General features: G+C 48.8%; 3 non-coding genes across 3 annotated transcripts; all 3 read right to left on the bottom strand.

Moving 5' to 3' along the window:
• Positions 1-218: 218 nt before the first annotated feature.
• On the bottom strand, positions 219-290 carry Trnaq-uug (transfer RNA glutamine (anticodon UUG)). Its single transcript has one exon. It is a non-coding gene; the product is annotated as a tRNA-Gln (tRNA).
• A 1,124-nt stretch (positions 291-1,414) lies between these two features.
• Positions 1,415-1,486, bottom strand: Trnaq-uug (transfer RNA glutamine (anticodon UUG)). Its single transcript has one exon. It is a non-coding gene; the product is annotated as a tRNA-Gln (tRNA).
• Positions 1,487-8,291: 6,805 nt separating this feature from the next.
• On the bottom strand, positions 8,292-8,363 carry Trnaq-uug (transfer RNA glutamine (anticodon UUG)). The gene has a single exon. It is a non-coding gene; the product is annotated as a tRNA-Gln (tRNA).
• Between the last annotated feature and the right edge of the window lie 6,986 nt (positions 8,364-15,349).

Here is a 15,349-nt window from a genome sequence, read left to right as displayed (position 1 = left end):
GATGCTGGGGCAAGCAGCTGAGGTCGTCTTCTCGCAGTTGAACCCCTTACGTGCCGTTATTAATCCTAGTAGCAAAAGCATAAGCATTTGGAGCGTTTCCCACTCACGTGTGGACTGCTATTAACAATTTGCTTTACATGATCCTAGCTAAAATTCTGGATATACAATTCCAACTACCAGCTCGTACACATTTCTAGAAACGATCGCAAAACAGAGTCAGGTTCCACCGAGACTCGAACTCGGACCGCTGGATTCAAAGTCCAGAGTGCTAACCATTACACCATGGAACCGGGTGCCTCTAGCGGACTTAAATTGAGCAGCATCTTGATATTAAACCGATAAGCTGCGATTTATTGCATGTAGCGTCCTCAGGAAGTGTTTGCGTGGCTAATGAAGCAACCAAGTAGGCTGAAAGTGGAGGGAGCAACTTGGAATGTAGCGAGAATTCGTGCCAGTATTCGTACATGAAATGATGTCTAAGGGTCAGGTAATCAAAGTCGTGGAACAGCCACTTTCTTATGGTGGATGCCTTGTGCTGGAAGCAGCCTAGCTATGAAAACAGCTATGGACACAGAGTACTGTCGAAAAGTGCGTGCTGTCACACAACGTCACGTAGTGGGCGGATGGTGCGTGACACGATAACATTTGCACTTCACACGATCGACATATTGTCACACAACTCAAGCAGCTCTTTCAGCCATCACATACACTGGTCCTCAGCACAGCTCATGTTGTTGGTGTCGGATTAAGAAACCTCTTTGAGAATATGGTCCATACTGGATGCTCCAACTAGCAAGTGCGGCAAGATCTCAGTAGGTGGCGGGGTGCACACCTGCGTCCTTGTGCGGCCTGTTGGTGTAGGCGTATGATTCCTGCTTTGCGTGCAGGAGATCCTGGGATCAAATCCCGGACAGGCCCTACTTTTCACTTTCGCGGCAACCAAGCACTACGATAAACTAGCGAGTCTCTGAAAGTAAGCCATGCAACAGGGCAAACTGCGTGTCGGGCCACCGGCCAATGATATTGGCAAGTGCGTCTTGTGGAAAGCAATCTACGAAGCAGGATTAAGCCGTCTTCGATTACTTATATCTATACCTAAATACTGACACGTACAACGATTCGATTCGTTTCCCAGGAACTATTACATCGCATGAACGTTTGTTAAATGCACGCGCATGCAGCACCCAAGACGGAGAGATGCTGGGGCAAGCAGCTGAGGTCGTCTTCTCGCAGTTGAACCCCTTACGTGCCGTTATTAATCCTAGTAGCAAAAGCATAAGCATTTGGAGCGTTTCCCACTCACGTGTGGACTGCTATTAACAATTTGCATTACATGATCCTACCTAAAATTCTGGATATACAATTCCAACTACCAGCTCGTACACATTTCTAGAAACGATCGCAAAACAGAGTCAGGTTCCACCGAGACTCGAACTCGGATCGCTGGATTCAAAGTCCAGAGTGCTAACCATTACACCATGGAACCGGGTGCCTCTAGAAAACTTAAATTGAGCAGCATCTTTACATTAAACCGATAAGCTGCGATTTATTGCATGTAGCGTCCTCAGGAAGTGTTTGCGTGGCTAATGAAGCAACCAAGTAGGCTGAAAGTGGAGGGAGCAACTTGGAATGTAGCGAGAATTCGTGCCAGTATTCGTACATGAAATGATGTCTAAGGGTCAGGTAATCAAAATCGCGGAACAGCCACTTTCGTATGGTGGATGCCTTGTGCTGGAAGCAGCCTAGCTATGAAAACAGCTATGGACACAGAGTACTGTCGAAAAGTGCGTGCTGTCACACAACGCCACGTAGTGGGCGATTGGTGCGTGACACGATAACATTTGCACTTCACACGATCGACATACTGTCACACATTTCAAGCAGCTCTTTCAGCCTTCACATACATTGGTCCTCAGCGCAGCTCATGTTGTTGGTGTCGGATTAAGAAACCTCTTTGAGAATATGGTCCATATTGGATGCTGCAACTAGCAAGTGCGGCAAGATATCAGTAGGTGGCGGGGTGCACACCTGCTTTCTTGTGCGGTCTGTTGGTCTTCGCAGTCGGCTTTCGGCCGTGGTCGCGTGCGGACCGGCTCCGCGCGCCGGTCAGCGCACCGTAGTTTGTTTACTTCCGCGTCGCGGTATTTCGTGTTGTGTAGCGTCCATTTCTATTGCACCTCATGGCGCACTGTTACCGCCGAGCGACAGTTAAAGTAACATTCCAAGCCGAACATGCTAGACCACGCGCTTTTGAAATTGAGCAATTCATTCGCGAAGAGCTACGTCTGGACCCTCAGGAAGTGATAGGTATTCATTTCTCTATCACTGGCAGCATCGTCTATATTAAGATGACGACGGAGGAAGCGTGTGCTAACGTAGTTCGACAACACGCACGCGGACTCAAGTTCAAACATTCTGACGGGCATATTGGAGAGGTGACGGTCGATCACGCTGGTTTCGGACTTCGAACAATCCGGGTTTTTGAGCTCCCTTTCGAAGTGCCGCAAGATGTGGTCGTCGAAGCTTTCCGACCCTATGGCAATGTTGTGGGGCACACCGCGGAGAAATGGCAGACATTCACGACATACAACGTGTTGAATGGTGTCCGCCAAATCAAAATCGAACTCTCCAAACATGTACCATCCTATCTGCTGATAGGTGGCGTGCGAGCCATCGTTATGTATGATGGCCAGCCGCGGACGTGTGCCGGTTGCGGACAGGAGGGCCATGTTCGGTCAGAATGTCTCCGCCGACGTTTGCTCCAGGTCCCGACCAGTGACTCAGCTCCCAAAGTGACGGCCGCTTCTTTACCAGATAGCTACGCCACAGCCGTACGCAGCCCCGATGCGTCACTTCAGGAAGCACCTCTTCTCCACCCGGCACTCCCCACTGGAAATGACGGTGCTGCCATGGCCTCACCGGCACCATCTCCTCTGACGGCTACGACACCACCAACTCTCCAGAGCTCGATGGACATCGACGCGAATGCGGTGCCTACCTCTGCCTTTCTTCAGACTGGCGCGACCTCGGACGTCGAACATCCACATTCTGATTCAGAACAGCACCTCCGAAAGCAACGGTCGCCCAGAAAACGGAAGAAGAGGAGTCAAACGCCATCTGACGACACACTTCTTCATGTGGCATCACAGGCAGTGGAGCTGATACACGACAGTGATCTCCCTTCGAGCGTTCTGACGACAGGAGAGGCTGCTCCTGATGTCCCATCTGAAGAACGATCTCACACGAATATGACGGATTCCAAGGAGGGTGCCTCCCTGGACCCCACTACAGCAGCGTCGCTACAACTCGCCCTCGAGGAGTGTGACAGTCGCTCACCGTCTGTTCCAGTCTCCTGGGCTGATGATATCGACGAAGGAGCAGTTCGAGATGGTGGTCCTCCCATCAGGCAGTGCCCCATGGAGGTGCCTGACCCACCTTCCAGCCAGTGATTACGACAACGGTGACTACGTCAGATGTTACACGCCAGCCAGACATCTCTGCCGGAACATCTGTGCCAATGGTGGGAGCACGCCCCCAACATTACGGCATAGCGACGATGAATCTGGCCACCATTCGGGCCCCCCATAAACTGGCAATGTTCCGTGAGACCATCTATGCTGCTGATGTCGACATTGCCCTCCTCCAAGAAGTGTTTGTCGCCGATTTCCATGCCCCCACTGGCTACGTGGCACACATCTCCCATGCTTCTGACAACGGTAGTGGAGTTGCCATCCTCCTCCGTTCTGGACTCCCTGCTGAAGATGTAGTGTACCTTGCTAATGCTAGGGGTATGGCTCTCACGCTGTTCGGCGTCCGTATCCTCAATGTATATGCGCCGTCCGGCTCCAGTCGACGTCGTGATCGACACACTTTCTTTGCTGACGAGGTAACGCCGCTGTTTGAGGGTCCCCTAGATGATATGGTCCTCGGTGGCGATTTCAACTCCACGCAAAGGCCTGAAGATCAATTACCGCATCATTCCCCTTGTGCGGCCCTCTCCGTCATCATCGACAGACTCCAGCTTGTTGACACATGGACAAAGGTGCATGGCACCCGTGCAGGTTTCACATATTATACGGCGCATTCATCTAGTCGTCTCGATCGTATATACCTCACACGTTCCTTTGCTGCCGACACTCGACATGCCGAAGTATGGCCTCTGGCTTTCTCTGACCATGACGCCTACATCTGCGATGTCGTCCTCGCCCGCCAACAAGTGTGGCACAGCCGCGGCTTGTGGAAATTCAACGTTTCCCACCTGACTGTCCCTGACTGCCGACGAATCGTTGAGGATGCGTGGGCCCTCTGTCATCGTCGTCGCCCCGCCTACGCATCCACCTTATCGTGGTGGGTATCATGCGCGAAACCAGCTCTGCGCAGGGCGCTGATAGGATATGGCAAAGACTTCAAAGCCTGGCAAGCGAGCACCATGGACTTTTATTATGCAGTCCTTCGTGACTGCACTTCGATGGCCTTCTCTCCTGATCGTCAGATGATGGTGCATCGTGCTAAAGCGCAGATCACTTCCCTCACGCGACGGCGCTTAGAAGGGACTCTTGTCAGATCCTGCACCCGTGACCATATGCCTCATGAAACGCCATCGATGTACCACCTTCTCAGGGAACGCCGACGTCGTCGTCGAACCCTCATCCACGATCTCACAGATGCGGAAGGACGACGACACACTACGCAATGCGACATTGGTCACGCTTTCTATTCTCATTTCCGTCAACTGTTCGCTGCCGTCCCTCATCCCCCGACCTTAATTGAGGAGGTGGCAGCAATGACTGTCAACACCATGCCAGAGGATGTGGCTCAAGAACTTCAGGAACAAGTGACCTCTGATGAAGTCCTAGATGCAATCAAGGTGGGGGCTGCCAACAAGTCCCCTGGACCTGACGGCCTCCCCCTCGACTTTTACAAGTATTTTAGCTACCTTTTGTTACCTGCTTGGACGTCCATCTGACGTGAATTGATGTCACCCACAACGATGATCCCAGCCACCTTCCTTGATGGGGTCATCATCCTGGTCCCTAAGCCACATGGGCGATCACGGATCTGTGATTACCGGCCCATCACTCTACTCAACAGTGACATGAAAATTTTCACCCGTTTGTTGGCCTCACGCCTCAAGAAGGCAGCAAGATCCGTCACCTCCCTTGATCAGACTTCGTTGGGCGGTGACAACAACATCCATACGGCCCTTTGCCGTTATAGGGACATGATTGCGCTCGCGCGCTCGCGACATTTACCTGGCGCATTGGCATCGCTTGACTTCCGTCAAGCTTTCGACCGTGTCGACCATACTTTTCTGAAATCGGTCCTCCAACACATGGGTTTTCCGGTTCGTACAATCACCGTGGTAATGCGGCTCTTGAGCGGCGCAACTTCAAGAATACTCTGTAATGGTCGCCTCACCGCGCCTCTAGCGATCGAGCGCTCTGTCCGACAAGGATGCCCACTTTCCACGATACTGTATGCTTTGGCATTAGAGCCCCTCCTACAGGGGCTTCGCCAACGCCTGGTGGGCCTGACATTGCATGGGCACCGCTTCTGTTGTACAGCCTATGCTGACGATCTAGTCCTCTACCTCCGCAATGAAGACGATGTTCGCGCTGCTCTGACTTGGGTGACGACTTATGGGGAGGCATCGGGCAGTTCTCTTAACATTTCCAAATCGAAGGTTCTGCTCATTGGTGAGGGTCTACCAGAAAGATCTGTCGCTCCTCTAAGTGTGGCCACCAGTGTCCGTTGTTTGGGCATTGATTTTATGAATGACCTCCGTCGCTCAGCGGCAACCAACGGTCGACGTCTCCTACAAACGATCAGGGCTGGCCTTGTGGACCACCGGCTTCGATCCCTCGACATTATACAGCGCGCGCAATACGTGAATGTTTATCACGCCTCACGCATCCCCCATGTGGCACAAGTGTTCCCGGTTCCGATTACCCTCGCACGTCGTATGTTGATGGCGATGGGATCCTTTGTCTGTGCCGGGATGTTATTTAAAGTTCAATATTCCTCCCTTGCCCTCCCGCGGGAGCGTGGTGGAGTGGGCTTATTCCATGTGCCAGACAGAGTTACCGCACTTTTTGTTAGCTCCCAACTGAAAGTCTGGCGTCGCTGCCCGACGAGCCTGACCGGACTGCTTTTGCGTGAATACGCACCAGTCTCCATGTCAGCCCCGGTCATGTTATCCGACATTCCACCCCCCTTTTATCACTTTCGGTACTTCTTCTTTGAAATCAGTTACATTCTGCACTCCTTACCCCTTCTCCGTATACTCCAGACAAAGACTGTATACGACACCTTACAAATGTGTCAAACCCCCAACCCCATTGAACACAAGTTTCCCCAGATCATATGGCGCCGTGTGTGGAAAGCAGTGCATGCTGGTTACCTCGACACCAGCGTTCAGTCCACCTGGTATATCACCGTCAATGGCAAACAGGTCAACCAGTCTCGTTTGCACCGCATCCGCCTTGCTGACACACCACTCTGTGTTCACTGTGGTGTAGAGGACACGGATGCTCATCGGTTCTCATGTGGTCCGTCTGCTGACGTCTGGAGGCTCGCGCAGCGTATCCTGGCTTTCCTCACCCGACAGCCGCCTGCTCAGATTATTTTCCTGACGCTTCTATTCCCGGATGTGATTCATTACCCCACAACAAAAACTAATGCCGTGAATTGGATACGCGGTCATACAGTCCGCTACCTTTTTGGGCCCGATGAGAAATCAGAACTAGGTTATTGGACGTACCTTAACGATCGACATTGTGCACTTGTTCGCAACCCCAGATACAAGCAGTTCTTTTCCAATTTTCTACGGAGCGCCTTTCATGACCCGCCTTCCAGCTGGAACGTCCAAGCCATGAGATGCTGATGCTTTTTTGCCGATATGATGTTCTGAACGTACTACACACGGAATCCCCACTAAAATTTCGAGAAGACACGTTTGGATGTTCCGCCAATCAGACGGCGCAAGCGACTCCTAGAATTCTGGTGCAACGACTGCCATAATACAAAAAAAATGAATAAATAAAAACATACATACAAAAAAAACAAAGAAAAATAAAGAAAACAAAAATGCAATACAATAAACTAAAAAAAAAAAGTTCCTGTTCACAACAAATTTCATGCATTTAATTTTATTTTTTTGTTAGAATACAAGTGGCGGTGGCAAATAGCCATTTTTTTTGTAGTTTTTCCTTTCCTGTCCAGATAAAGAAAAAGGGGTAGCGTCTTATAAAAAAAAAAAAAACAGGTCATTCGTTCAAGTCTTCCCTCGAGGGAAAAATTTAATTTTTTATTTTCATACAATTATTATCTGTCCATCCGTCCGTCCGACGCGAAAAAAAAAAAAAAGTTGGTAGAGCACTTGCCCGCAAAAGGCAAAGGTCCCTAGTTCGACTCTCGAGGCGGCACACTGTTTTAATCTGCCAGGAATGTCCAACTCTTAGATGTCTTTGTGGAGGAGAAAGAGCGAGAGTGAACGACAGACATTAACAGCCACGTCTGAAAAAACAGATACATTTAGCTATACACAGCTGTATGAAATAATTCGAAATTAATTAGCTGAAGGCGAATTCCTCAACATAAGCTGTAATAGGTATAAATCTACTAACTAATAATAACATATGGAAGTTTGTACCAGACCTATCCTCAAACTCGGACTTCCCGCTTATAGCAAATCGTTGCTTTAACGACTTCAGCAAAATAAAAAAAAGAAAAAAAAAAGGGGTATGATTCCTGCTTTGGGTGCAGGAGGTCCCGGGTTCAAATCCCGCACCGGCCCTACTTTTCACTTTCGCGACAACCAAGCAATACGATAAACTAGCGAGTCTCTGAAAGTAAGCCATGCAACAGGGCAAACTGCGCGTCGGGCCACCGACCAATGATATTGGCAAGTGCGTCTTGTGAAAAGCAATCTACGAAGCAGGATTAAGCCGTCTTCGATTACTTATATCTATACCTAAAGACTGACACGTACAACGATTCGATTCGTTTCCCAGGAACTAGTACATCGCATGCACGTTTGTTAAATGCACGCGCATGCAGCACCCAAGACGGAGAGATGCAGGGGCAAGCAGCTGAGGATTTCATCTCGCAGTTGAAGCACTTACGTTCCGTTATTAATCCTAGTAGCAAAAGCATAAGCATTTGGAGCGTTCCCCATTCACGTGTGGACTGCTATTAACAATTTGCATTACATGATCCTACCTAAAATTCTGGATATACAATTCCAACTACCAGCTAGTACACATTTCTAGAAACGATCGCAAAACAGAGTCAGGTTCCACCGAGACTCGAACTCGGATCGCTGGATTCAAAGTCCAGAGTGCTAACCATTACACCATGGAACCGGGTGCCTCTAGCAGACTTAAATTGAGCAGCATCTTGACATTAAACCGATAAGCTGCGATTTATTGCATGTAGCGTAATCAGGAAATGTTTGTGTGGCTAATGAAGCAACCAAGTAGGCTAAAAGTGGAAGGAGCAACTTGGAATGTAGCGAGAATTCGTGCCAGTATTCGTACATGAAATGATGTCTAAGGGTCAGGTAATCAAAATCGCGGAACAGCCACTTTCTTATGGTGGATGCCTTGTGCTGGAAGCAGCGTAGCTATGAAAACAGCTATGAACACTGAGTACTGTCGAAAAGTGCGTGCTGTCACACAACGCCACGTAGTGGGCGGATGGTGCGTGACACGATAACATTTGCACTTCACACGATCGACATACTGTCACACAACTCAAGCAGCTCTTTCAGCCATCACACACACTGGCCCTCAGCACAGCTCATGTTGTAGGTGTCGGATTAAGAAACCTCTTTGAGAATATGGTCCATATTGGATGCTGCAACTAGCAAGTGCGGCAAGATCTCAGTAGGTGGCGGGGTGCACACCTGCTACCTTGTGTTGCCTGTTGGTCTAGGGGTATGATTCCTGCTTTGGGTGCAGGAGGTCCCGGGTTCAAATCCCGCAACGGCCCTACTTTTCACTATCGCGACAACCAAGCAATAGGATAAACAAGCGAGTCTCTGAAAGTAAGCCATGCAACAGGGCAAACTGCGCGTCGGGCCACCGACCAATGATATTGGCAAGTGCGTCTTGTGAAAATCAATCTACGAAGCAGGATTAAGCCGTCTTCGATTACTTATATCTGTACCTAAAGACTGACACGTACAACGATTCGATTCGTTTCCCAGGAACTAGTACATCGCATGCACGTTTGTTAAATGCACGCACATGCAGCACCCAAGACGGAGAGATGCTGGGGCAAGCAGCTGAGGTCGTCCTCTAGCAGTTGAACCCCTTACGTGCCGTTATTAATCCTAGTAGCAAAAGCATAAGCATTTGGAGCGTTCCCCATTCACGTGTGGACTGCTATTAACAATTTGCATTACATGATCCTAGCTAAAATTCTGGATATACAATTCCAACTACCAGCTCGTACACATTTCTAGAAACGATCGCAAAACAGAGTCAGGTTCCACCGATTCTCGAACTCGGATCGCTGGATTCAAAGTCCAGAGTGCTAACCATTACACCATTGAACCGGGTGCCTCTAGCAGACTTAAATTGAGCAGCATCTTGACATTAAACCGATAAGCTGCGATTTATTGCATGTAGCGTCCTCAGGAAGTGTTTGCGTGGCTAATGAAGCAACCAAGTAGGCTGAAAGTGGAGGGAGCAACTTGGAATGTAGCGAGAATTCGTGCCAGTATTCGTACATGAAATGATGTCTAAGGGTCAGGTAATCAAAATCGCGGAACAGCCACTTTCTTATGGTGGATGCCTTGTGCTGGAAGCAGCCTAGCTATGAAAACAGCTATGGACACAGAGTACTGTCGAAAAGTGCGTGCTGTCACACAACGCCACGTATTGGGCGGATGGTGCGTGACACGATAACATTTGCACTTCACACGATCGACATACTGTCACACAACTCAAGCAGCTCTTTCAGCCATCACATACACTGGTCTTCAGCACAGCTCATGTTGTAGGTGTCGGATTAAGAAACCTCTTTGAGAATATGGTCCATATTGGATGCTGCAACTAGCAAGTGCGGAAAGATTTCAGTAGGTGGCGGGGTGCACACCTGCTACCTTGTGTTGCCTGTTGGTCTAGGGGTATTTTTCCTGCTTTGGGTGCAGGAGGACCCGGGTTCAAATCCCGCACAGGCCCTACTTTTCACTTTCGCGACAACCAAGCTATACGATAAACTAGCGAGTCTCTGAAAGTAAGCCATGCAACAGGGCAAACTGCGCGTCGGGCCACCGGCCAATGATATTGGCAAGTGCGTCTTGTGAAAAGCAATCTACGAAGAAGGATTAAGCCGTCTTCGATTACTTATATCTATACCTAAAGACTGACACGTACAACGATTCGATTCGTTTCCCAGGAACTAGTACATCGCATGCACGTTTGCTAAATTCAACCGCATGCAGCACCCAAGACGGAGAGATGCTCGGGCAAGCAGCTGAGGTCGTCTTCTCGCAGTTGAACCCCTTACTTGCCGTTATTAATCGTAGTAGCAAAAGCATAAGCATTTGGAGCGTTCCCCATTCACGTGTGGACTGCTATTAACAATTTGCATTACATGATCCTAGCTAAAATTCTGGATATACAATTCCAACTACCAGCTCGTACACATTTCTAGAAACGATCGCAAAACAATGTCAGGTTCCACCGATTCTCGAACTCGGATCGCTGGATTCAAAGTCCAGAGTGCTAACCATTACACCATTGAACCGGGTGCCTCTAGCAGACTTAAATTGAGCAGCATCTTGACATTAAACCGATAAGCTGCGATTTATTGCATGTAGCGTCCTCAGGAAGTGTTTGCGTGGCTAATGAAGCAACCAAGTAGGCTGAAAGTGGAGGGAGCAACTTGGAATGTAGCGAGAATTCGTGCCAGTATTCGTACATGAAATGATGTCTAAGGGTCAGGTAATCAAAATCGCGGAACAGCCACTTTCTTATGGTGGATGCCTTGTGCTGGAAGCAGCCTAGCTATGAAAACAGCTATGGACACAGAGTACTGTCGAAAAGTGCGTGCTGTCACACAACGCCACGTATTGGGCGGATGGTGCGTGACACGATAACATTTGCACTTCACACGATCGACATATTGTCACACAACACAAGCAGCTCTTTCAGCCATCACATACACTGGTCTTCAGCACAGCTCATGTTGTAGGTGTCGGATTAAGAAACCTCTTTGAGAATATGGTCCATATTGAATGCTGCAACTAGCAAGTGCGGAAAGATTTCAGTAGGTGGCGGGGTGCACACCTGCTACCTTGTGTTGCCTGTTGGTCTAGGGGTATTTTTCCTGCTTTGGGTGCAGGAGGACCCGGGTTCAAATCCCGCACAGGCCCTACATTTCACTTTCGCGACAACCAAGCTATACGATAAACTAGCGAGTCTCTGAAAGTAAGCCATGCAACAGGGCAAACTGCGCGTCGGGCCACCGGCCAATGATATTGGCAAGTGCGTCTTGTGAAAAGCAATCTACGAAGAAGGATTAAGCCGTCTTCGATTACTTATATCTGTACCTAAAGACTGACACGTACAACGATTCGATTCGTTTCCCAGGAACTAGTACATCGCATGCACGTTTGTTAAATTCACGCGCATGCAGCACCCAAGACGGAGAGATGCTCGGGCAAGCAGCTGAGGTCGTCTTCTCGCAGTTGAACCCCTTACGTGCCGTTATTAATCCTAGTAGCAAAAGCATAAGCATTTGGAGCGTTCCCCATTCACGTGTGGACTGCTATTAACAATTTGCATTACATGATCCTAGCTAAAATTCTGGATATACAATTCCAACTACCAGCTAGTACACATTTCTAAAAACGATCGCAAAACGCAGAGTCAGGTTCCACCGAGACTCGAACTCGGATCGCTAGATTCAAAGTCCAGAGTGCGAACCATTACACAATGGAACCGGGTGCCTCTAGCACACTTAAATTGAGCAGCATCTTGACATTAAACCGATAAGCTGCGATTTATTGCATGTAGCGTCCTCAGGAAGTGTTTGCGTGGCTAATGAAGCAACCAAGTAGGCTGAAAGTGGAGGGAGCAACTTGGAATGTAGCGAGAATTCGTGCCAGTATTCGTACATGAAATGATGTCTAAGGGTCAGGTAATCAAAGTCGCGGAACAGCCACTTTCGTATGGTGGATGCCTTGTGCTGGAAGCAGCCTAGCTATGAAAACAGCTATGGGCACAGAGTACTGTCGAAAAGTCCGTGCTGTCACACAACGTCACGTAGTGGGCGGATGGTGCGTGACACAATAACATTTGCACTTCACACGATCGACATATTGTCACACAACTCAAGCAGCTCTTTCAGCCATCACATACACTGGTCCTCAGCACAGCTCATGTTGTAGGTGTCGGATTAAGAAACCTCTTTGAGAATATGGTCCATATTGGATGCTGCAACTTGCAAGTGCGGCAAGATCACAGTAGGTGGCGGGGTGCAGACCTGCTACCTTGTGCGTCCTGTTGGTCTAGGGGTATTATTCCTGCTTTGGGTGCAGGAGGTCCCGGGTTCAGATCCCGCACAGGCCCTACTTTTCACTTTCGCGACAACCAAGCAATACGATAAACTAGCAAGTCTCTGAAAGTAAGCCATGCAACAGGGCAAACTGCGTGTCGGGCCACCGGCCAATGATATCGGCAAGTGCGTCTTGTGGAAAGCAATCTACGAAGCAGGATTAAGCCGTCTTCGATTACTTATATCTATACCTAAATACTGGCACGTACAACGATTCGATTCGTTTCCCAGGAACTAGTACATCGCATGAACGTTTGTTAAATTCACGCGCATGCAGCACCCAAGACGGAGAGATGCTCGGGCAAGCAGCTGAGGTCGTCTTCTCGCAGTTGAACCCCTTACGTGCCGTTATTAATCCTAGTAGCAAAAGCATAAGCATTTGGAGCGTTCCCCATTCACGTGTGGACTGCTATTAACAATTTGCATTACATGATCCTAGCTATAATTCTGGATATACAATTCCAACTACCAGCTAGTACACATTTCTAAAAACGATCGCAAAACACAGAGTCAGGTTCCACTGAGACTCGAACTCGGATCGCTAGATTCAAAGTCCAGAGTGCGAACCATTACACCATGGAACCGGGTGCCTCTAGCACACTTAAATTGAGCAGCATCTTGACATTAAACCGATAAGCTGCGATTTATTGCATATAGCGTCCTCAGGAAGTGTTTGCGTGGCTAATGAAGCAACCAAGTAGGCTGAAAGTGGAGGGAGCAACTTGGAATGTAGCGAGAATTCGTGCCAGTATTCGTACATGAAATGATGTCTAAGGGTCAGGTAATCAAAATCGCGGAACAGCCACTTTCTTATGGTGGTTGCCTTGTGCTGGAAGCAGCCTAGCTATGAAAACAGCTATGGACACAGAGTACTGTCGAAAAGTGCGTGCTGTCACACAACGCCACGTAGTGGGCGGATGGTGCGTGACACGATAACATTTGCACTTCACACGATCGACATACTGTCACACAACTCAAGCAGCTCTTTCAGCCATCACATACACTGGTCTTCAGCACAGCTCATGTTGTAGGTGTCGGATTAAGAAACCTCTTTGAGAATATGGTCCATATTGGATGCTGCAACTAGCAAGTGCGGCAAGATTTCAGTAGGTGGCGGGGTGCACACCTGCTACCTTGTGTTGCCTGTTGGTCTAGGGGTATTATTCCTGCTTTGGGTGCAGGAGGTCCCGGGTTCAAATCCCGCACAGGCCCTACTTTTCACTTTCGCGACAAGCAAGCAATACGATAAACTAGCGAGTCTCTGAAAGTAAGCCATGCAACAGGGCAAACTGCGCGTCGGGCCACCGGCCAATGATATTGGCAAGTGCGTCTTGTGAAAAGCAATCTACGAAGCAGGATTAAGCAGTCTTCGATTACTTATATCTATACCTAAAGACTGACACGTACAACGATTCGATTCGTTTCCCAGGAACTAGTACATCGCATGCACGTTTGCTAAATTCAACCGCATGCAGCACCCAAGACGGAGAGATGCTTGGGCAAGCAGCTGAGGTCGTCTTCTCGCAGTTGAACCCCTTACGTGCCGTTATTAATCCTAGTAGCAAAAGCATAAGCATTTGGAGCGTTCCCCATTCACGTGTGGACTGCTATTAACAATTTGCATTACATGATCCTAGCTAAAGTTCTGGATATACAATTCCAACTACCAGCTAGTACACATTTCTAAAAACGATCGCAAAACACAGAGTCAGGTTCCACCGAGACTCGAACACGGATCGCTGGATTCAAAGTCCAAAGTGCTAACCATTACAGCATGGAACCGGGTGCCTCTAGCAGACTTAAATTGAGCAGCTTCTTGACATTAAACCGATAAGCTGCGATTTATTGCATGTAGCGTCCTCAGGAAGTGTTTGCGTGGCTAATGAAGCAACCAAGTAGGCTGAAAGTGGAGGGAGCAACTTGGAATGTAGCGAGAATTCGTGCCAGTATTCGTACATGAAATGATGTCTAAGGGTCAGGTAATCATAATCGCGGAACAGCCACTTTCGTATGGTGGATGCCTTGTGTTGGAAGCAGCCTAGCTATGAAAACAGCTATGGACACAGAGTACTGTCGAAAAGTGAGTGCTGTCACACAACGGCACGTAGTGGGCGGATGGTGCGTGACACGATAACATTTGCACTTCACACGATCGACATACTGTCACACAACTCAAGCAGCTCTTTCAGCCATCACATACACTGGTCCTCAGCACAGCTCATATTGTAGGTGTCGGATTAAGAAACCTCTTTGAGAATATATTCCATATTGGATGCTGCAACTAGCAAGTGCGGCAAGATCTCAGTAGGTGGCGGGGTGCAGACCTGCTACCTTGTGCGGCCTGTTGGTCTAGGGGTATTATTCCTGCATTGAGTGCAGGAGGTCCCGGGTTCAAATCCCGCACAGGCCCTACTTTTCACTTTCGCGACAAGCAAGCAATACGATAAACTAGCGAGTCTCTGAAAGTAAGCCATGCAACAGGGCAAACTGCGTGTCGGGCCACCGGGCAATGATATTGGCAAGTGCGTCTTGTGAAAAGCAATCTACGAAGCAGGATTAAGCCGTCTTTGATTACTTATATCTATACCTAAATACTGGCACGTACAACGATTCGATTCGTTTCCCAGGAACTAGTACATCGCATGAACGTTTGTTAAATTCACGCGCATGCAGCACCCAAGACGGAGAGATGCTGGGGCAAGCAGCTGAGGTCGTCTTCTCGCAGTTGAACCCCTTACGTGCCGTTATTAATCCTAGTAGCAAAAGCATAAGCATTTGGAGC

The sequence above is a fragment of the Schistocerca gregaria genome, chromosome 2, assembly GCF_023897955.1.
Source record: "Schistocerca gregaria isolate iqSchGreg1 chromosome 2, iqSchGreg1.2, whole genome shotgun sequence".
Taxonomy (NCBI): Eukaryota; Metazoa; Arthropoda; class Insecta; order Orthoptera; family Acrididae; genus Schistocerca; species Schistocerca gregaria.
Note: the sequence above shows the minus strand (reverse complement) of the source record. Positions and strands in the feature narration are given on the sequence as shown.